Genomic DNA, 22,962 nt, shown 5'->3' on the forward strand with positions numbered 1-22,962 from the left:
GCCAATATTAGGAAATGTGACTGTAGGCCCACCACTATCATGCCTATGCATGGGAATCCTGGACATACTCTTTCTTTCCAAACAAAGGAGAAACCTCTTTGCTGGCCCTTGCAACCTACCAGCGTGCCTTGTGGAGGATGATGCCTGCTGGTCCATTTCTGACCAGTCACTATGGAGTTGGGCTAACCACTGACTTCACTCATTCCATAGCTTAAGGCTTCTTAATAGGCAGATTAAGAATTGAAATTACATAAATGATTGTATCCCATGTTCATGTAAATATTCTACAATCTGTATCTTCATTTATAAGGCTTGTTTAAAAAAAATTCAACAGTGTAAGATACTTGGAACAAATATCTCAAGAGTGAAGCCAAACTGAGCAAAATACTAATAGTTAACAGTAATTAAGTGCTTATAATTTGCCAGGCACTGTATTAAGTGCAATTACATCTATTAGTTCATTTACTCTTTCCAAGAAGTCTAGTTCATGAATTAGTTTAAATAACTTGCCCAATGTCATGAGCTAGGAAGACATTTAGCTGAAATTTCAATCCATACGCTCTGACCCTAGAACCTAACCTCTTAACCACAAAGCTGATTGGTCTCCTCCTAATTGCACATGATAATTACCAGGGGTAGTAGTTAATAAATTTTTTTTAAGTTTTCATATAAAAATACCCCCAACCTCCAACCTCAGACACTCTATGGACAGGACTTTAAATAAGAAATTTCCTAAGCTTGTAAGATGATTCTAATGAGAGGCCAATGTTGAGAATCCACTGAACTCGTGCTTGTATTGTGCAGGTTAGATGGATTTTACTGAAAAAGAAAAATATGAGAAACAAAAGGGACTTAATGTTGTATTATGTCCATATTTTCATCAAGAGTCAAGAATACATTAGGGCAGTGGATGTTTGTTGTTTTTTTCTTGGAATTTATTCTACTTTCTTGGTATTGTGATTGTGCTTTGAAGAAACACTTCTCTAATCAGGCTATAATGATTCAGTTATAGAGGATGGTATTCCTTCTCCTAGCCAAGGAGTGGACATCCATTCAGAAAGAGTCCAACCAGGCACTATTTCTCTTTCAGAACTTTTAATCTTGACTGAATGACATGAAAAGAGAAATAAGTTGGAGCTAATTTACTTAACAATGGGTTTGTCCACGAGCCTGTTCTATAAAGACCATGGGTTTCTATGACCTGTTCAAAGAATGTTGATTATCTTTCCTTACATGCACACACACACGTATATGTCTATATTTATGCATATGTATATGTACATATACATATTTTTTCACTTGTGTATTATTCTGAGTCACTTTCTCTTTCTTGGAAACAATAAATTTTAGTTGCAACAGATTTTCAAAACATAGAATTAATTGAAGGTCATAAATCTACAGAGAAACTAAAAGTTTAATTAGCTATATTGCAATGGAATATTAGGAGTAGAATGTGATATTGACTTATAAACACTATGTATGAACAAACACTCATAGCTATTTGCCTCATGTCAACCATGTACTCACTTAACATGATTATTTTAAGTGGAGATTTAAAAATGACAAGAAATCTTGAACTGTGTCTTATGTTGGCTACATTTATAGCATCATATAAATTAAAACAAAAGAAAAAAAGGAGCCCAACTGTCTTTTGAGCAGGTAATGGGAATGATACATTAACCTTGTATTCCTTTACCCCTAGAGCTGAGATCACTAAAATGAATGTTATCATTGCATCTAAGGGTTGCTAAATTTCACAGCCTATGAATCTACAGTATGAATAAATCCGTTATATAAAAGATCCATTCTTAATATTATATTTAAAAAATGAAATGCTAACAAATGAAAAAGGGAGGACATGCAAATAACTAATAAATATCACGCAATTATTTTTTTAAATAATGTTTATTGAATTTCCATAAAAGACCACTGAATATTGAAAATGTAATATACAAAAGTGATGGTGAGATATTAGAAGTTATAAAATGAACTCTGAAAGATAGAGGAGTAAATGAAAGAAAAATATATAAAACAATTTCAAGTGCAATATTGGAAAGATTAATGGAAGAATAAAATTAGTGGAAATCGTGAGGAAAGATCTAGAAAATAAAATAATAAAAAGATTGAAATACCTATGAGAAAAGAGTTAAAATAAGTTAAAGGCAAAATAAGAATATTGAAGTTAGAATGGATCCAATATGCATCTAGTTAATTTTCCAGGAGAAGGTAGACAGAATAACAAAACAAAGCAACTACTTAAAGTATAATAAAAGAAAAATTTTCTAAAATAAAAAAGATAACTTCATACTAAAGGAAAAAAGAATTATTTAAGGAAAAATGTCCCAGGACATTAAACACCAAGATATATTGTCATAAAATTACTGGTCCTGAAGATAAATACAAACACTTTAATAGGTATTTTCTTTTAGTTAACCATATTGATAATAAATATACAGTATTGATATCAAAATTGAGCAAAGATTGAACAAAATTTTAAAATACAAGCAAATCAAGCTTATACAATTTAGCAAATTATATAAACTGTGCAAGCCTACATTTAAGACATTTTTTAAATTCCTAAAGAACACTGTCAAATTTTTAGAAAACTAATCATAAAAAATCATGAAAAAAATCATAAAAATGTTTCTGAAAAAATCATAAAAATGTTAATCTTCCACAAGCTAATTTATAAATTAATTTTAAACCCTAAAATTAATATACATTTTATTTTCAGAACAAAGCATTCTAAACTTCATTGGGAAAAGATAAGTAAGAAAACTTATTACAAAGTAAATCAATGATGTGGTATTAACTTTATTAGGTGTTAAAATATGGTAGAAAGTTTTAGTAATTAAAATATTAAAGGAAGAGGGGAAAAAGAGCTAGAACTTGAGGCTGCTTCGCCAAGAAAATGAAAGATTTCTCCTGAATAGAAAGAAAAAAAAGTCTTTTCACTAAAGAATATTACTATTATTTTGACTGATTTTGAATTAGATATGCTTATTAGATGGAGAAGTTGAACCCATGCTAAATATATCATTGCTTCCATCTCATAACGTTTCCTTTATTCAAGTTTTTTTATGTCTTTTATTAAAGTTTTATACATTTCCACATAAAGTTCTCGCGCACATTTTATAATGTTTATCCCTATTTATTTTATAACCTCTTCTTTTTCAATTTATTTTCCTATTACATTTTCTCATGGTTTATTGGCGAGATAAGGTAACACTATGAGTACATATGTATCTTATATCTTGTTAACCTAAGCAAAAAAAAATTATGCTTTTTAATACTATTTAAGTCACATCAAACTAAAGTCTGAACTAGTTGGAAACCATTCAGGTACCAGCTCTACCTAAATCTACAGAACAATGAACTCAAGATGTACCACCGAATAATTTTCTATACCATTGATCTGAAAGATTTAAGTAGAGCAATGTCACATGCTCAAGTGATGTGGGGGTGGGTGGGAAAGAGGTCGTTAAATTTTTTCTTGTCTGAATTCTACATCCTGGACCCTCATGCAATCAACAAAATCTGCTGCCCTTGCAAGGAGAGTATTTGCTTTGACCAGGTTCTGTACCTCAAACATGGCACATAAAATTTCAAAGTGGGTTCAAATCTTTCATAGAAGAGTGTTTCTTTTAAAAAATCCTTTCCACTTAACCAAGCATGAAGCTGTAGAAAACCATTTCCTCTGTAGTTAGAGTTTTCAATTCGCTTGTTTGTACTGATGCTGAGAAGTTGTCCAGGAGACAGTGAATTGCATTTGCTCACAAACGAAGATTTCATGTCTCAGCAGATACTAAAATAGGAAATAATTTTCTCAGAGGAATTATAAAAATTATATATAATAAATATGCTTGAAATCAAAACTTTTTTGGTATCTGATTAGGAAAAAAAAATTTTTCTTTTTCATATAAGAATATTAATTTGGAGAAAAGTTTCAGTATATGCTATAAGCAGTCCTGAACTATGCAAATTTGCCTCCAAATATTATAGTCTTGCACAAAAGAATTTACTTTGAAGCTGTATATCAGTACATTAGCATATATTCTATATACAATAAATAAATATTAACCATCCAAAAGTAAAAATAAAGTATGAAATTGTTTCACCCTATGCTAAATTTCAGCATTCATATTAGATATCATCTTAATACATAACCATAAGTACATAAGGGCAAACCTATTAACATGCTTATTATTTCCAAAGAAGCAAATAAATCAACAAAAATCATATTAGTTTAAAACCAATCAGCTAAAAATTAGTCAAAAAATGATCCCCTTCTTAGATTTGCGTCATTCGTCAAATTTCATTGTTTTGTTACAAAATATAGTTTGCTTCTCCTTGTCATGCTACTGCATCATTATATACTCTCCAAGTAGAAGGCCAAAATACCTTACCTTGAAGAACCTTAGCAATCACGATTCTACACACAGATATTATGTAGTATTAGGTAAATGACAGAAAAATAGTACAATAAGAGAAAGAAAAGAAATAAAACTACCAGAAAGTATTTATATTTCTTCTTTTCAACCTATTATAATCTGCAAATGTAAAAGCAAAATATAAAATCGAGATGCTACATAAATGAGTGGCTATTTTAATAAAATTTAAGTGTATTTTTCAGAATGTTTTAATGTCTATTTATTTTTGAGAGAGACACAGCACGAGCAGGGGAGGGTCAGAGAGAGAGGGAGACACAGAATCCGAAGCAGGCTCCAGGCTCTGAGCTGTCGGCACAGAGCCCGACGTGGGCTTGGACTCATGAACTGAGAGATCATGACCCGAGCTGAAGTCGGATGCTTAATCAACTGAGCCACTGAGGCGCCCCTATTTTTCAGAATTTGAGGGGAAAAACAAAACAAAACAAAACAGAAGTGCTTCACAGCTTTATTGTTCTTGTTCAATGTGGAGGGTTCAGGTAGGGGTCTCTTTAGCTAATTAACTGTAAATTTATTCAAATCTGGAAATGATGCAGAAAATAAGAACCGAAATTAAAAGGAAAAAAAATTATACGAAAAATGGCATACAAACAAAAATAAGAACTCAGGTCTGGAAAAATTATTATTAAAATATTTGACAAAGGGGCGACTGGGTGGCTTGGTCAGTTAAGCTCTGGACTTCAGTTACGATCTTACTGTTCGGAGTTTGAGCCCTGCATCGGGCGGGCTCTGTGCTGACAGCTCAGAGCCTGGAGCCCATTTCAGATTCTGTATCTCCCTCTCTCTCTCTGTGCCTCCCCCACTCATGCTCTCTCTCTCAAAAATAAATAAACGTTAAACATTTTTACATATTTAACAGAAACTTAACATATATTAACAGGATGAAAAATATAGATTTGATTGTACTGCCTTATAATTACTAAACTAAGGGTCATCCCTAAAATCAGTCTATTCTTATGAAAATAAATAGTATCAGATGGGTGTTAGGGATATAGAAGTAACTCTCCATAAGACACTAGCAATTGAAAGTGGGCTTTAATAAAGTACCTTAGTTGTTCTGAAAACAGATCCTTCAAATTTTGTTTACTTAGAGTTTTCATCAGTGACACTTGGTTTCACTGGCAGATATTACATTGTTATTTCTGATATAGCAAATGACAGAATGCTAGCGCAGAAACTTTCCTACTAAGAGTACTTAGAAATACTACCTACTTGATGAAAAATAACAAAAATAAAAAATTTCTTTCATATATTTATAAAGAAAGGCTTTTAATAAGGTTAAAGTTATGTGTAGAAATGTAAAGGCAACGTGCTAATTAAATAAATTTTTCATAAACCTTATTTGTTTGTCTTTTAGAAAATTTCCCAAAATATATGACATTTTAATCTGAAATTTCTAATAATATTTTATATTTTAATATAATAATATTTAATATTATAATATTTAATATAATTATATATTTTAATATTTTATATTTAAAATATCTATAGCAATGTATAGTCTATTCACAACTGTAGCATTTAATATACCTCTATTTTTCAAAGTTAAAGAGGTAGGAGGTAACATGTATTTTTAGGACATATGAATTATTTTAATATTGAAATTCTTCAAAGTGGCCAAGAGCAATTCTTAAGAATAGTGAACCAATTCAATAAATATTTTTACACTCCTATTACAACAGAAAAAGAAGCAAGAACATAGTTGCTTTGTACTATTGAGAATTATTTCATATTGCAAAGATCACTGTATTGATTAAGCAAAGTGTGGAAACATCTAGAAAGCACAAGGCACAGGTCAGGATTCTATCTTGCCCAGCACGAAAGGTTGGAATGGATAATGAGAAAAAGTAAATGAAAGTTAATTCTTAAGAGATACTTTAACAACTCATTTTTTATCTCAGGTACCTAAAGAAAAAGAATAGTGGCTACTAAAGATGAGCTCACATAGACATGAAACATTACAAACACATATGATAGGTTATTAAAATAGAAGCTTAGGGTAAGACACAACTATAATACATATAAAATGGACTGAGAAAGGTTTCCAAATGCTGAATTTACCATGGAAATGATTATCCAACCAGAGCAAAGATAAATAAAGGGTCAGACTGTGTTCAAAGAAGAGGAACTTTGATAAAAGTTGTGGGTTTTTTGTTGGTGGTGGTGGTGTTGTTTTTTAGACAGCATTTGCCAAACAATGAGACCTCCTCATCACTATAAGGTAAAAGAGAACATTCAGTAATACAAGACATTAGAATGCAATCTAAAAAACTAGTAGAAAATAAATGTTTGAAATGGTTGAGGAACATTTTAAGAGTATAGAGAAACCATGAAAAAAAAATAAGATAGTGTGAAAAATAGAATGTATCATAAATGCTGATTACAGAATAATGTATGTAATGTTCTAATTAAACATTCAATAAACCACAATTAGCTTTTTCTTATTGGATTTAATGGCAAATGGGACAATGGAGGAAATAAAAGATATTTTATGCTATGGTGCTTTGTTATAAACATTTAAAAGAAACATCTTATTAAATACATTATACTTTTGACCAGGAGATCATTTTTCCCCACATTTTGTTAGTTATGCAGCTAATAGCCATTTGGAATGAAGGTAGACATGTAGTTTCTAATTTAAGTAGAATCTCTAAGTACCTACCAATTCCAATCACTCTTAGTTCTAAGTTTATTATCTACCAAAATTCATTGTCAATAATGTTAGTTAGCTCTCATCGCGGAAGACAGCAAAAACTGAATTGTGCAAAACTTGTATTCTCATTGCTTCCTCAACTTGACAGTTTCCAAATACCCAGTGAAAGCAATAGCCTTCGGGAGATGATTTTGACTATTAGCTTTATATACTGTCTTCGGTATATGTTAGCTTCAAAGCAGTTTTATATCAGTTGCATAAATCATAGCCATTCTCATAAACTAGAAGGGAAGAAAATATACCACCTGACTGCACTACAAAAGCAATTGTAAGTCTTCAGAAATACGACCAAATACTTCACAAATTTAACCAAATAAAACATGCATAAATCTAAGCTTTCTGAGTTTCCTCAGGGTGTATGTAAAAAGATAAGGCTCTGAATTGTGCATAAGCAGCTTTATTTCATTTTAAAGAGTTCTTTTCTGAATCAACTATTTTATACACCGTCAGGAAAATAGTTATGATAAATTTGAAGAGCAGTTTGAAAGTCATTTAAAAAAAGGCAATTCTTATTAGCATGCTTTAGTATTTGCTAATAAAATAATTAGAGCACAAAGTAAACTGATAGAACTTATGTGCATTTTAAATAAATATTGTAAAAAAAATAGGGGAAAAATTACTATAAAAACCATGAATTCCACTCTATTTTACCAGAAGCTAAGATCAATTTTTCATGCTTTTACTCCAACTATTAATTTGAAAAATGTTTACTTCCATTTTCCTAAGTGTCCAAATACATAAGTAATACAGTGATCTGCAACCAGAATGTTTTCCCATAGTGGATTTTGTGGGACACATGTACCACAAGATAGTTCGTTAAAAAAGGATTTTGTAGTCATTTATGTTTGTAAACACAAATTGAGAGACAGGAGTGCCTGGGTGGCTCAGTCGGTTAAATATCTAACTCTTGGTTTTGGCTCAGGTCATGATCTCATGGCTTTGTGGGTTCGAACTCCGCATCGGGCTATGTACTAGCAGTGTGGAGCCCGCTGCGGATTCTTTCTCTCTCCCTCTCTCTGCCCCTCCCCCACTCATGCTGTCTCTGTCTCTCTCAAAATAAATAAACTTAAAAAAAAATTGCAAGGCAAATTAGTGGTTACAAGGACAGGTTCTGGGGACCAATTGGCTGGATTGGAATGGCCATTTCCTAGTTCCTGAACTTTGTGTAAGTTTTTAAATATCAGGAGTCTCAGTTTCCTGAGTAAAATGGAGATAATAATTGTACAATACTTAGGGAAGTGTTCTTAAAATTAAATGAATTAATATGTGAGCAACTACAACAGATACCTGGTACAATGGCTAACATGTGGCAATCTTGGTAATTCTGTCATGTAATATTTGAAATGTTATTTCTCAGAGAAAATAATATCGTTATGTGTTCAGATGAAGAATATAAACCAGCATTCTGCCAAGTTTATTCTTTCTAGAATAAAAATGGAGACAATGGATATATATATATACATATATATATATATATATATATATATATATATCCTCTGATTCTTTCTTAAATGTTTTAGACTCCCCTAACTCCCGAATTCATGTTAATACAAATCCTTAAAGGAGACTTTCTATAAGAAAACCTATTATTCATTTATTGACTATTAGTTTTTAGATCCTCTCATATCTTGTTTTCTCAGATCTCCCTCTCTCTATTTCTGGAATCATCATTACCTTATTTTGAAAGTTAATGGTGATTTTAATAACATAGTTAAAATCAAAAGGATTAGTATTTAATAGAATTTGTCACTTTGAATTATAATGATGAAAAATATGGAAAGATATCAAAGATACATGATATGGTCTTACAGTAAGTTCCTATGTAAAAATGCATTTTTCTAATTTATTCCATTTATTGGCCTTAAAACCTAAACATCAAGTTCAAAGTAATCTACAGTCAATGTCTTTTATTGAGATGAACCATGGAAGAAGTGACTCAAAAAATCTGATAATCGATAGCAACAACTTATTGGGGGTAAGAGGCAGCTATTTACCTATCAACAAATTCACTTTTGTAATCCATGGAATTCAAAATATAATGCATGCACATTTATGTTTAGTTTCCCTCAGATAGGTAGTATAGGACAAGTAACTTTCCTTTTGGCTCTTTCCTCAAGCCCTAAGACAAAAAACTGCACTGACCCCAAATCTCATAACGTAGTCCAAAGCTAAAAATCATTCATGGTGTGTAGGCAAACGAACAAGGGTGAAGGATCTTTGTCATCCGTCCTCCCCAAAAGAGGGTGTTTCTTCTACCTACACAGCCCACTGATACAACAGAGTGGATTTATTTCAACAGATGTGGGTCAGGTGTATTATTACAAGAATAAAAAATTATGCTAGAATGGTCTGCTGTCATATTTGAGTTTACAAAAGCTCATATCAGGGCACCTGGATGGCTCAGTCAGTTAAGTGTCCGACTTCAGCTCAGGTCATGATTCCCTGGTTCATGAGTTCAAGCCCCATGTCAAGTTCTGTGCTGACAGCTCAGAGCCTGGAGCTTGCTTCAGATTCTGTGACTCCCTTTCTCTCTGCCCCACTCCTGCTCACTCTCTGTCTCTCTCTCTGTCTCTCAAAAAATAAATAAACGTTAAAAAGGAAAACTTAAAAGCTCATATCAAGAAATGCAATAAGGTAAAATTGTGGAAAAGCTTGTCTTTACTTAAGGTAATTAGAATTTTGGAAATCTATGGAAAAGATCAAAATGCACCAGAAACAGGAAAACAACTTGACGTAGCTCAAAATTCTTAATATTGTCCGTGTGGCAAACATTTTATTTCAACGAAGATTCTTAATTTATGATCTCCTATTGTTCTCCAGTATCTGAAAATGAATGATATATGACTTTTTTAAAAAAGATAAAGAAAAGATAGCTGAATTATTTACCTTATTACCTCCCCCTTTTGTGCTTGAATTTTCATGTTTCTTTTGATCTGGAAAAATATAATCATTTTCAGTATGACAAAAATTTAGAAGTAAAATTCAATGCAAGAGACTGCAAGTATTAATGATAGAATTTTACACTATTATGCGTTATATGTTCTTAAATTATGAAGTGATTTTAGATTTGCACAGAATATGCATAACCATTTATACTTTTATTTTCGCTCATATTTCAAAAATTACATGTTTATATACAACATGGTTTGAAATTCTTACTGCTGAAAATGAGTGATGAAAAATTAGAAAATTACCTTATTGCTTGATTATTGTTCCATACATAGATTTATTTTTCATTTGCAAAAGCAATATCTGGATACCAAGATGCAGATTTTGGGGGGCATCATTTTCAGTCAAAACCAAGCAAATAAACCAAACCCTCCAAAAAGTTTTGTTTTACTTTAAGCAGAAATCAGTGACACATTTTAAATAAATTATTTTAGCTTTGCAAAAGAATTTTATCATTTTTTTAATTATCCAGTAGTTAATTCCCTTAAGTACATTATAATATAATTATACCTATGGAAAAATTATGTATAACATTTCACAAAGGGATACAAACTGTAGGCTTATAGAATATGAAAGCAGAAGGGGGTATAACAAAGGGTACGGTTGACTTTTTCATCCGACTTATCCATGGTCATGTGGCATGTAAATATTAAATTGAATCCCCATCCTGCATGTTTCTGCTAAACTGAATAACAGATCTTTTGATGATGATTCATGGAATTAAATAGATTATACATACCACAATTTATGCAAAATTAATCTAAGAAGTTTCAAAAACACTTATTTGATCACAAGAGCAACTTCCTTGAAATCAAAGTTTGTACTTTGTCAGTTTTTTTTTTTAATAAAGTGTCCCCTTAGAGTGTCTAATATAAAATCAATTGTATTTTCTTTATTGTTCTTAAGGTTTTTAACTATTATCTTTTGGTACTACATAATTTATTTTTATAACTTGCGTATTTAAATATGTTCTTTTGCCACAACCAAATTTAAAATTCATTGCATTCAGTACAATTACTACCTATGTTTTCCACAATACTGAACTATTTATTTGAACAAGAACATTTTAAAGAAGTTCAATTTTGTTCATTGTATCTTGAGGTATAATTATGCAAGTCACTGAATTTTATAGTTTGTCTGTTTTACAATAAGACTCAATGGTCTGGCAAAAACACTGATATAAAAAGGCCATCAATTATCTCCTTTATTACAAACTACATTTTTAGTGTTCAGAGAGTTAACTATGAATGTCAGAATTCACTGGGTTTTACTTTTTTATGCTGAATAATGATAATCATCAAATAATCTGATCTATCTTGAGAATTAGATTTTCCAATAGGAGGTAAGAGAGAAAAGATGACCTTTGATAAGACCACTGATGGATGGAGGAATCAAATAAAATACTGGGTGTGGCACTTCTACTTTCTATAAAAACAAAACCTGAGTGCTTTGAATGCACTCGGAACTGATCTCACTTTATTTAACGGTCACTGTCTTAAATAATAATATTCTTACTGTTTCTCATATTTACAAATTAAATAGAGAATATAAGTGCTGTGATCTGAAACACTATAAGTCATAAAATTGGTGTAAACATTGTTAAGAAGATAATATGGACATCAATTTCAGTCCAGGTCAGATCTCTCTCAAAAAAGCCATTGGTCTGTGAAATAAGCAAAATATATTTCAGAGTCAGCAAATATCCCAAACATCTTAATTTCAACAATTATAATCATTTCAAAGCAAAATGGTCTACTTAATGTTTAAATTATGTCAAGTTCTATATCAAAGATGACTTCTGAAGATCATATATCAACATTCAAAAACTAAGTGTCACCTAAAAGGGATTAAGATCATCATGAAAACCATTGTAATTATAATTATAGGTGGAAATTGAAATTTTAAATTGAAGCCCCTCTACTATACTTTTTCTAGCATTATAGTAGAATAACCTCCACTCAGCTGACTTTGCCAGATGACCTGGAAATTAATTACCAACACTCCTCCTCTCCATTTTAACTATTTCAACAGATTAATACATTTTAACAGGCTTTATTCTCTCAGGCACGTATGAAGAATGCAAAGGGGAGGTTTAGTCTTCTCAAGATCTGCAACTGGCATTTTCTAATTCTATAACATGTCCTTCTTTAATTCATAATCTCCGTATCATTTGTTCTTCTATTCCCCATCCTACTCTTTCTTTTATTCACTATTTTTCACTATTTCACCATTTTTCTCATTGTTTTTTCTCCCTAGCCTCTCAGCCTATTAAACAATCATATTGAGTGGCCCTTTGAAACACAGTCACTGACCTAGATTTTGGCTAGTGGTTAAGAGTAAAAGTCTATTTGACTTTGGATATATATTTTAATAACTTTTAACCTGAGTTTATTTCTTCCTAAACTAGTTTACAATTTTTTTTGTGAATATTAGTTAAGTATGTAAATTCTGCATCAAATAGATGGCAGATTATAAACACTCAAAAAAAAGACATTATCACTAGTGGAAATAGTAATCGTAGTAGCAATAATATAATAATAGCTAATGCTTACTATTTCACCATTTCCTGATGATTTCTAGTCTGTGTTTTACATATATTAACTCATTTAGTCCAATAATAACTGTATGACATAGATGCTATTCTTTCTTTTAATGTTTATTTATTTGTAGAGAGAGTGTGAGCAAGTGGGAGACAGGCAGAGAGAAAGGGAGAGAGAAAATCCCAAGCAGGCTCCACATTGTCAATGCAGAACCCAAGACAGGGCTCAATCCCAGAAACCATGAGATCCTGACCTGAGCCAAAATCAAGAGTTGGAGGCTTAACTAGCTGAACCACCTAGACACCCTCATAGGTGCTATTATTATCTCCATTTTATAGATGATAAAAACTGAGGCTCAGAAAGGTTATATAAATTGTCAGAGCATCTGGGAGGATTTTTGAGCCCAGGTCCTTTTGTTAAGAGGACGTGGCCTTAACCACACATTATTAATAATAGCAAATGTCATTTTATCCAATGTGATATAACCTATTTTGTTTTTGTTTTGATTATTATTTTCTCTTTGAATTTTCCTGAGTGATTTTGTTATTTATAACGGCTAAAATTCAGTATTTATTTGACATATATATATATATATATATATATATATATATATACATATATATATAATTTAATCATTTGCATATAAAATATGTATCTTGAAATATACATCAGTGATAAAAAAAAAGAACTTTTGTATATGTAGTAAGAAATTCTGGATTATTTCCCTCTCATATTTTAGAGGAGGTAAAACAAAACCCAAATATTTTCCCTTGGGTTTATGGAGATCCTTGATCTAAGCGAATACTGCCTCCACCTAGCTGATCGCTAAAAGACTACAACCGCTCCGGGAGGGGCCAAAATGGCAGAACTGCATGGAAGATTTTTTTGCATCTCTCATCCCTGAAATGCAGCCCAATCAAACTAAAACATCTTACACACCTAGAAAACTGATTTGAGGATTAACACAACAATCTGCATAACCTCAACTGCAGAAGTCAGCAGGTACATGGTGAAGAGAGGTGAATTGGGGTAGACAGAAACTGTAGAGGGCAGGGAGCTTTTTCTGCCTGTGGAGAGAGAATGGAGACAGGGAGATAGTATGGGGAAAGCACCCCCCCTCAAAGCAGCTGGAGAGAAAGTGGAAGAATGGAAATAGCCACAGGGGACTGAACAAAAAAGGGAGAAAGGAGAGGATTTAAATTCCATTAAGAGTCTATAAACAGGGCAAGCACAGAGTCTGAAACTCTGCAGCTGGATACCTGATAGTGCTCTGGTGGGAAGATGAATTCCCAGAAACAGAGAGCAAGGCCTGAGGCATCCTCAGGCCATACAAGGAGTGGCTGTTTCCCTGCTGGGAGGACATTTGATAGAGGCTGTGTGGCCTCCCCACAGGCAAAGGTCCCAGTGGACCTCAGAGAACAACCACATTCACTGGTGTTGGAACAAGGACGCTAAGGGTTAAGCCTGGTGCCAGATGTGTGTTGTGATTTGCATAAACCCTGAAACACTGTTGCTACATGATCATGTGAATTTTTCTGGGGAGCACTAGCACCCAGCTGTGGTCTCTAGGCATCTGTAGCAGCCTGGTCTCCCAAGCATTGCTGGGGGTGGGCTGACACCTGGCCATTACTCAGCGAGACCCCCCACCAAGGTTCAGAACAGGTCAAAACCGCAGTCCCTCAGAAGTGGGGGGTCAGGAAACAGAGCCCCATTTCAGATAAAATTCAGGAAGGAGGTGCCTGACAGTTTAGTCATGGACAATGTAGAAGCAGGGAGTGGATGGAAGCTGAAGACTAGGAAGGGTGCTTGATTGCTGTAGGTGAGAGCCCAGAGTTCTGATACTAGAAACTGGATAGCTGTGTGATGCCATTTTCAACCCTCCCGCACATGCACATACATGCCTACAAGTGCCACAATAATCCACCCCAGTAAGCTAAGGAATACCATCTAGTGGAAAATGGAGCTGTTGCACTAAGCCCCACCCAACAGGGCCAGCCACTTTCTTGAGGAATACCCCAAGTCTCTCTGCCTGCTTGGTTGAAGGACTATAAAGTGCTTCATTTTTGATTTCTAGGGAAAAACAGATACAATTACAATTGTATTTCATTCTTTTTGTTAGTCCATCTCTCTATTTTTTTTCCTTTTCTTTTCTTATTCTTGAATACAGAGAGAGAAAAAAATATTTTTATTTTCCATTTTTATTAAAAAAGTTTTTCTTTCATTTTTTCTATTATATTTTTTATTTTTTTGTAAATGTTTAAAATATATTTTACTTTCATCATTTCATGTTATTCTATTTTATCATATTCATTGTTTCAAATTTTCAAATGTTGTCCTTTTTTTCCCTTTACTGTTATTTTCTTATCTTTCCTTTATTTCTCTATCTCTAATCTATCAAGCTTTTTTTAACAACCAGACCAAAACACACGTAGAATCTAGCATCATTTATTTGATTTTTTGAGTTGCTTTACATTTTTAATTTTTTTTAACTTTATTAATTCCTTTTCTTTCTTCAAAACAACAAAACAAAGGAATTCACTCCAAAAGAAAGAACAGGAAGAAATCACAGCCAAGGACTTAATCAACACAGATACAAACAAGATGTCTGAGCCAGAATTTAGGATCATGATAATAAGAATACTAGCTGGGGTTGAAAATAGATTAGAATCCCTTTATGCAGGGATGAAAGAAGTAAAAGCTAGCCAGGATGAAATAAAAAATGCTATAACTGAGCTGCAATCTCTAATGACAGCGGCAAGGATGGAGGAAGCAGAGCAGCAAATCAGAAATATAGAGGACAAACTTATGGAGAATAATGAAGCAGAAAAAAAAGAGGGAGACTAAAGCAAAAAAGCACAATATAAGAATTAGAGAATTAAGTGACTCATTAAAAAGGAATAACATCAGAATCATACGGGTCCCAGAAGATGAAGAGAAAGAAAAAGGGTAGAACATTTATGTCAGCAAATCATAGCAGAAAACTTTCCTAACCTGGGGAAAGACACAGACATCAAAATCCAGGTTACACAGAAAACTCCCATTAGATTCAACAAAAATCAACCATCAACAAGGCATATCATTGTCAAATTCACAAAATACTCAGGCAAGGAAAGAATCATGAAAGCAGCAAGGGGGAAAAAAGTCCTTAATCTACAAGGGAAGACAGATCAGGTTCATAGCAGACCTATCCACAGAAACTTGGCAGGCCAGAAAGGAGTGGCAGGATATATTCAATGTGATGAACTGGAAAAATATGCAGCCAAGAATTCTTTTTTTTTTTCAATATATGAAGTTTATTGTCAAATTGGTTTCCATACAACACCCAGTGCTCATCCCAAAATGTGCCCTCCTCAATACCCATCACCCACCCTCCCCTCCCTCCCACCCCCCATCAACCCTCAGTTTGTTCTCAGTTTTTAAGAGTCTCTTATGCTTGCAGCCAAGAATTCTTTATCCAGCAAGGTTGTCATTCAAAATAGAAGAAGAGATAAAAAGTTTCCCAGACAAACAAAAATTAAAGGAGTTCATGACCACTAAACCAGCCCTGCAAGAAATTTTATGGAGGACTCTCTGAGGGGAGAAAAGATAGGGGAAACACACAGACACACAGACACACACACACACACACACACACACACACACACCAGAAATGACCAAAAGCAAAGAAGCCTAGAAAGGACCAGAGAACACCACCAGAAACTCCAACTCTAAGGGCAACATAGTGGCAATAAATTCATAACTTTCAGTACTCACTATAAATGTCAATGGGCTAATGCTCCGATCAAAAGACATAGGGTAACAGAATGGAAAAAGAAAACAAGATCCATCTATATGCTGTTTATAAGAAACCCATTTTAGACTTAAAGACACCTTCAAATTAAAAGAAAACCACCTATAATGCTAATGGTCACCAAAAGAAAGCTGAAGTAGCCATACTTATATCAGACAATCTACTTTTTAAAATAAAGACTGTAACAAGAGATAAAGAAGGACATTATATCGTAATTAAGGGATCTATACACCAAGACTTAACAATTGTAAACATTTGCGCTCCAAATGTGGAATGCACAAATATATAAATCAATTAATCACAAACATAAAGAAACTCATTGATAATAATACCCTAATGGTGGGGTACTTCAACACCCCACTTACAGCAATGGTCAGATCATCTAAACACCAAATCAACAAGGAAACAATGGCTTTGAAGGATACACTGGACTGGATGGACTTAACAGATATATTCAGAATATTTCATCCTAACACAGCAGAATACACATTCTTCTCAAGCGCACATGGGACATTCTCCAGAATAGATCACATACTGGGACAAAAATCAACCCTCAACAAGTACAAAAAGATCGAGATCATACCATGCATATTTTCAGAAAATAATCTATGAAACTCGACATCAACTACTGAAAAAAATTTGGAAAGACAACAAATACTTGGAGACTAAAGAGCATTCTACTAAAGAATGAATGGGCTAACCAAGAAGTTAAAGAGGAAATTAAAGACTACATGGAAGCCAATGAAAATGATAACACCTCAGCCCCAAACCTCTTAAATGCAGCAAAGACAGTCATAAGAGGGAAGTATATAGCAATCCAGGCATTCCTAAATAAGGAAGAAAGTTCTCAGATACACAACCTAACCTTATACATTAAAGAGCTGGAAAAAGAACAAGAAATAAAACCCAAAAACAGGAGAAGGCAGGAAATAATAAAGATTAGAGCAGCAATCAATGCTATCGAAACCAAAAACACACAAAAAAGCAAACAAGAAAAACAGCAACAGTAGAACAGATCAATGAAACTAGGAGCTGGTTCCTTGAAAGAATTAACAAAATTGATAAACCATTAGCCAGTTTGAACAAAAAGAAAAAGGAAAGGACCCGATAAATAAAATCAAGAATGAAAGAAGAGAGATCACAACCAACACACAATAATACAGAAATACAAACAATAATAAGAGAATATTATGAGCAATTATATGCCAATAAATTGGGCAAAGTGGAAGAAATGGAAAAATTCCTAGAAACATATGTAAACTACCAAACCTGAAACAGGAAGAAATAGAAAACTTGAACAGATCCATAACCAGAAATCAAATTAGTAATAAAAATTTCCACCCACCCCTAAAAAAAAAAGAGTCCAGGGCCAGTTGGCTTTCCAGGGGAATTCTACTAAACGTTTAAAGAAGAGTTAAAGCCTATTCTTTTGAAGCTGTTCCAAAAAATAGAAATGGAAGGAAAACTTCCAAACTCATTTTATGAAGTCAGCATTACCTTGATTCCAAAACCAGATAAAGACCTCCACTAAAAAGGAGAACTATAGACCAATTTCCCTGATGAACATGGAGGCAAAAATCCTCGATAAGATACTAGCCGGGGCGCCTGGGTGGCGCAGTCGGTTGGGCGTCCGACTTCAGCCAGGTCACGATCTTGCAGTCCGTGAGTTCGAGCCCCGCGTCGGGCTCTGGGCTGATGGCTCAGAGCCTGGAGCCTGTTTCCGATTCTGTGTCTCCCTCTCTCTCTGCCCCTTGCCTGTTCATGCTCTGTCTCTCTCTGTCCCAAAAATAAATAAACGTTGAAAAAACAATTAAAAAAAAAAAAAAAGATACTAGCCAATGGGGCCTAACAATACATTAAAAAATTATTCACCACAAATAAGTGGGATTTATACCGGGGACACAGGACTGGTTCAATATCCACAAAACGATCAATGTTATACATCACATCAATAAAAGAAAGGACAAGAACCACATGATCTTCTCAATAGATGCAGAGAAAGCATTTCACAAAATACAGCATTCTTTCCTGATAAAAACCCTCAAGAAAGTAGGGCTAGAAGGATCATACCTTAAGATCAAAAAAGCCATATACAAAAGACCCACCACTAATATCATACTCAATGGGGAAAAACTAAGAGCTTTCCCCATAAGGTCAGGAACATGAGAGGGATATCCACTATCACTACTGTTATTCCACATAGTATTAGAGGTCTTAGTCTCAGCAATCAGACAACACAAAGGAATAAAAGGCATCCAGATTGGCCAGAAGGATGTCAAACTTTCACTTTTCACAGATGACATGATACTCTATATGGAAAACTCAAAACATTCCACCGAAAAACTGCTAGAACTAATCCATGAATTCAGCAAAGTCGCAGGATATAAAATCATTGCACAGAAACCAGTTGCATTCCTATACACCAGTAATGAAACAACAGAAAGAGGAATCAAGGAATTGATCCCATTTACAATTGCACCAAAACCATAAAATACCTAGGATTGAACTTAGCCAAAGAGATGAAGAATCTATACACTGAAAACTATAGAAAGCTTATGAAAGAAATTGAAGGAGACACATAAAAAAAGGGAAAAATATTCCATGCTCCTGGATAGGAAGAACAAACATTGTTAAAATGTTGATACTACCCAAAGCAGCCTACATATTCAATTAAATCCCTATCAAAACATCACCAGCATTCTTCACAGAGCTAGAACAAACAATCCTAAAATTTGTATGGAACCGGAAAAGACTCCCAATAACCAAAGCAATATTGAAAAAGAAAATCAAAGCTGGAGGCATCACAATACACAGACTTCAAGATGTATTACAAAGCTCTAATCATCCAGATAGTATGGTACTGGCACAAAAACAGACACTCATATCAATGGAACCCAATAGAGAACCCAGAAATGGACCCAGAAACATATGGCCAACTAATCTTTGACAAAGCAGGAAAGAATATCCAATGGAATAAAGACAGTCTCTTCAGCAAGTGGTGCTGGGAAAACTGGACAGTGAACAGCGACATGCAGACGAATGAACCTGGGCCACTTTCTTACACCATACACAAAAATAAACTCAAAATGGATGAAAGACCTCAATGTAAGACAAGAAGCCATCAAAATCCTCAAGGAGAAAGCAGGCAAAAACCTGTTTGATCTTGGCCACAGCAACTTCTTACTCAACATGTCTCTGGAAGCAAGAGAAACAAAAGCAAAAATGAACTACTGGGACCTCATCAAAATAAAAAGCTTCTGCACAGTGAAGGAAACAATCAGCAAAACTAAAAGGCAACCGACAGAATGAGAGAAGATATTTGCAAACGACGTATCAGATAAAGAGTTAGTATCCAAAATCTATAAAGAACTTATCAAACTCAACACCCAAAAAACCAATAACCCAATGAAGAAATGGGCAAAAGACATGGACACTTCTCCAAAGAAGACATCCAGATGGCCAACCGACACAAGAAAAAATACTCAACATTACTCATCATCAGGGAAATATAAATCAAAACCAGAATGAGATACCACCTCACGCCTGTCAGAATGGCTCACATTAACAACTCAGGTAACAACAGATGTTGGCAAGGATGCAGAGAAAGAGGATCTCTTGCATTGCTGGTGAGAATGCAAGCTGGTGCAGCCACTCTGGAAAACAGTATGGAGGTTCCACCAAAAATTAAAAATAGAACTACCCTATATCCCAGAAATTGCACTACAAGATATTTATTCAAGAAATACAGGTGTGCTGTTTCAAAGGGGCACATGTATCCCGATGTTTGTAGCAGTGCTATCGACAATAGCCAAAATATGGAAAGAGCCTAAATGTCCAACGACAGATGAATGGATAAAGAAGATGTCATGCGTGCGCGCGCGCGCGCGCACACACACAATGGAGTATTACTTGGCAATCAAAAAGAATGAAATCTTGACATTTGCAACTACGTGGATAGAACTGGAGGGTATTATGCTAAATGAAATTAGTCAGTTAAAGACAAATATCATAAGAGTTCACTCATATGAGGAATTTAAGATACAAAACAGATGAACATAAGGGAAGGGAAGCAAAAATAATATAAAAACAGGGAGGGGGAGAAACATAAGAGACTCAAATATAGAGCTCAAACAGAGGGTTGTTGGAGGGGTTGTGGGAGGGGGGAATGGACTAAATGGGTAAGGTGTATTAACGAATCTATTTCTGAAATCATGTTGCACTATATTCTAACTAACGTGGGTATACATTAAAAAATTAATTAATTTAAGAAATATATAAAAATTAAATAAAATGCCATGTTAAAAAAAAAGACTATACCTCTCTAAGTCAGTAGCCTGTTTTATAATGTACTTTGATATATAGACGGTGCGAAAGATGGAAGCTTTGAAATACATCTACAATTATTTAGAAAAATTATTGTGTATGTGCATGTGTTCATGTGTATGTATGTAGTAAATATAGAAGGCAATCAAAACCATGTCTAGAAATAAACTTTATATTAAATTAACACAGATTTGTTACCAAATTTATGTTTAATATTTGGAAAATAGCAAATGTTTTAAGATATTTAAAACAAGTAAAAAGCTGGATTAATCATTTATTGCTGGAAATTAAATTATGAAATCTAAACTTATATTGATATCTAAATAAATATAAGGGTAGACATAAATTATTTCTCTGGTATAAGGGAAAGGTATAGAATGAAAAATATTACATAGAGACAAGAGACAGGACAGGGAGAAAGATTATACATGTCAATTAAAATAAAGGTAAACATAATGTTTCTCCATATTCAATACAAAAGTACAATGAGTAAAGGAATTTCAGATTTTTGTTGGTTATGTTTTTTTTCTTTTTTTTAATAACTGAGCTTGATCTGATAAAACCACTTTGGGTGGAAAACATTTAAAGACATATTACAAAAAATGTTAAAAGTTTGAAACTGACATTTGTTGAGCACTTATGTGATAGACATTGTAGCCCTATGTATTTTTAGTCAGGTCTTTTGTCAAATTTCTGAGGGAAAGCTGAAGGGGAGTCAGTGGGGTCTGTTACATTCTTAAGAGGAACCTTACCCCCAAAGGGGTTTGCTGTGGTCAGATGCTCCCAGCATTGTTCCAAAATTTGTGTTTTTCCCCACATAGGAACCTCAGGTACTAATCTCTCCCTCTCTACCTACTGAAACCTATCTCTTCCTATCATATTCCCCCCCTCCAAACACATGACTCCTAACTGCCATTAGTAATTCCAACCTGATCTTACGTGCTTCCTGCTGAAGGGGGGCAATGACAGGGGAATGGCAGTCAGGGTAGGTTCAGAGGTCAGTCCAGAGGTCTGATATAAAGGGAGAGTGTTTGGAACATCTGGAACTTTCCTGGATGTCTTATTTTTCTGCATATGTGATGACATCTATGAATGACGTATAAAAAGAGTATCAGACCTACAAGTGTTAAAATTCCAAATGCAATGTCTCCTAGGGAAGGAGCCACACCATTGGAAGGAAAGTCACATTGTAGCCATCCAAAACATCCCTGGCATGTCTAATCATATTTTTTAATCAACTTAACCATAGTTCTTCCTCCCTCCTCCATATTTTTTTGGATCTGGTGATACTGTTTATTGGAAAAATTAAGCACCTGAACTAGTTTTTGGTTCTCAATCCTCAATTTCTCCTTTGACCATCCAGTTTCCATAGGAACAATTCCATGAGGCGATTCTACCTCAAGGAATGATTGATCTTCCATAGCCAGATTACTATAAATTTTGTTAATCTGTCCTGGAGCTAGTAGCATTATAGTCCCTAATTCAGTTGTAATGTCTCTTTCTAACAAGGAAGTGGGGCTCTCCAGCATTATGAAAAGAGAGTGTGAAAGACCAAGTCTTCCCATATTCTGCCCAGTGGCTGAGAGAAAAATTTAGTCATAAGCTTTCTGGAGATGCCTCTAATCATTACACAGCATTTCGATAGTTGGCTGGGAGTGGAAAGGAAGACAGACAAGGTGGCTCTAGTGTCAAAAAGGAAATCAACCACTTTTCCTTCTATATCCAGAGTTTACTTTTGGCTCTGGGTTTCCAATAGGCAGCTGGTTTGGGGGAGCCACTGTAAAGACCCCCAGGCCTGGTCAGTCCCTGTCAGGGACATTGGTTGTCTGAGCTCTCATTGATTGAGGTCCCTGAGGGCATTCAGATTTCCAGTGATTATCTCCACACAAGAGGCATGGCTTAGCAGGTTTCAACTTTGGACATCCCCTCTGAGGCTATTCTCCTTTCCAGGGTCCTGAATGGCCTCATAAATGGCACTTGGTGCCAAGACCTTGGGAAGTCTGGTCTGACATTGTATGTAAGGCTATAACTAAGGCCTCAGATTTTTTTTTCTTAAGACTCCTTTTCTGTTTGTTTCTTATTTTCCTCTTGATCTCAGTTGTAATATACCCAATTGGCAGCTTATAAGAGCTCCTCCAGGGTCCCTTCTGGGCTAACAGCTAATTCCTCTGAATATCTGGGGCCAAGTGACAAATTTTT

The sequence above is a fragment of the Felis catus genome, chromosome B1 (genome assembly GCF_018350175.1).
Source record: "Felis catus isolate Fca126 chromosome B1, F.catus_Fca126_mat1.0, whole genome shotgun sequence".
Classification (NCBI taxonomy): domain Eukaryota; kingdom Metazoa; phylum Chordata; class Mammalia; order Carnivora; family Felidae; genus Felis; species Felis catus.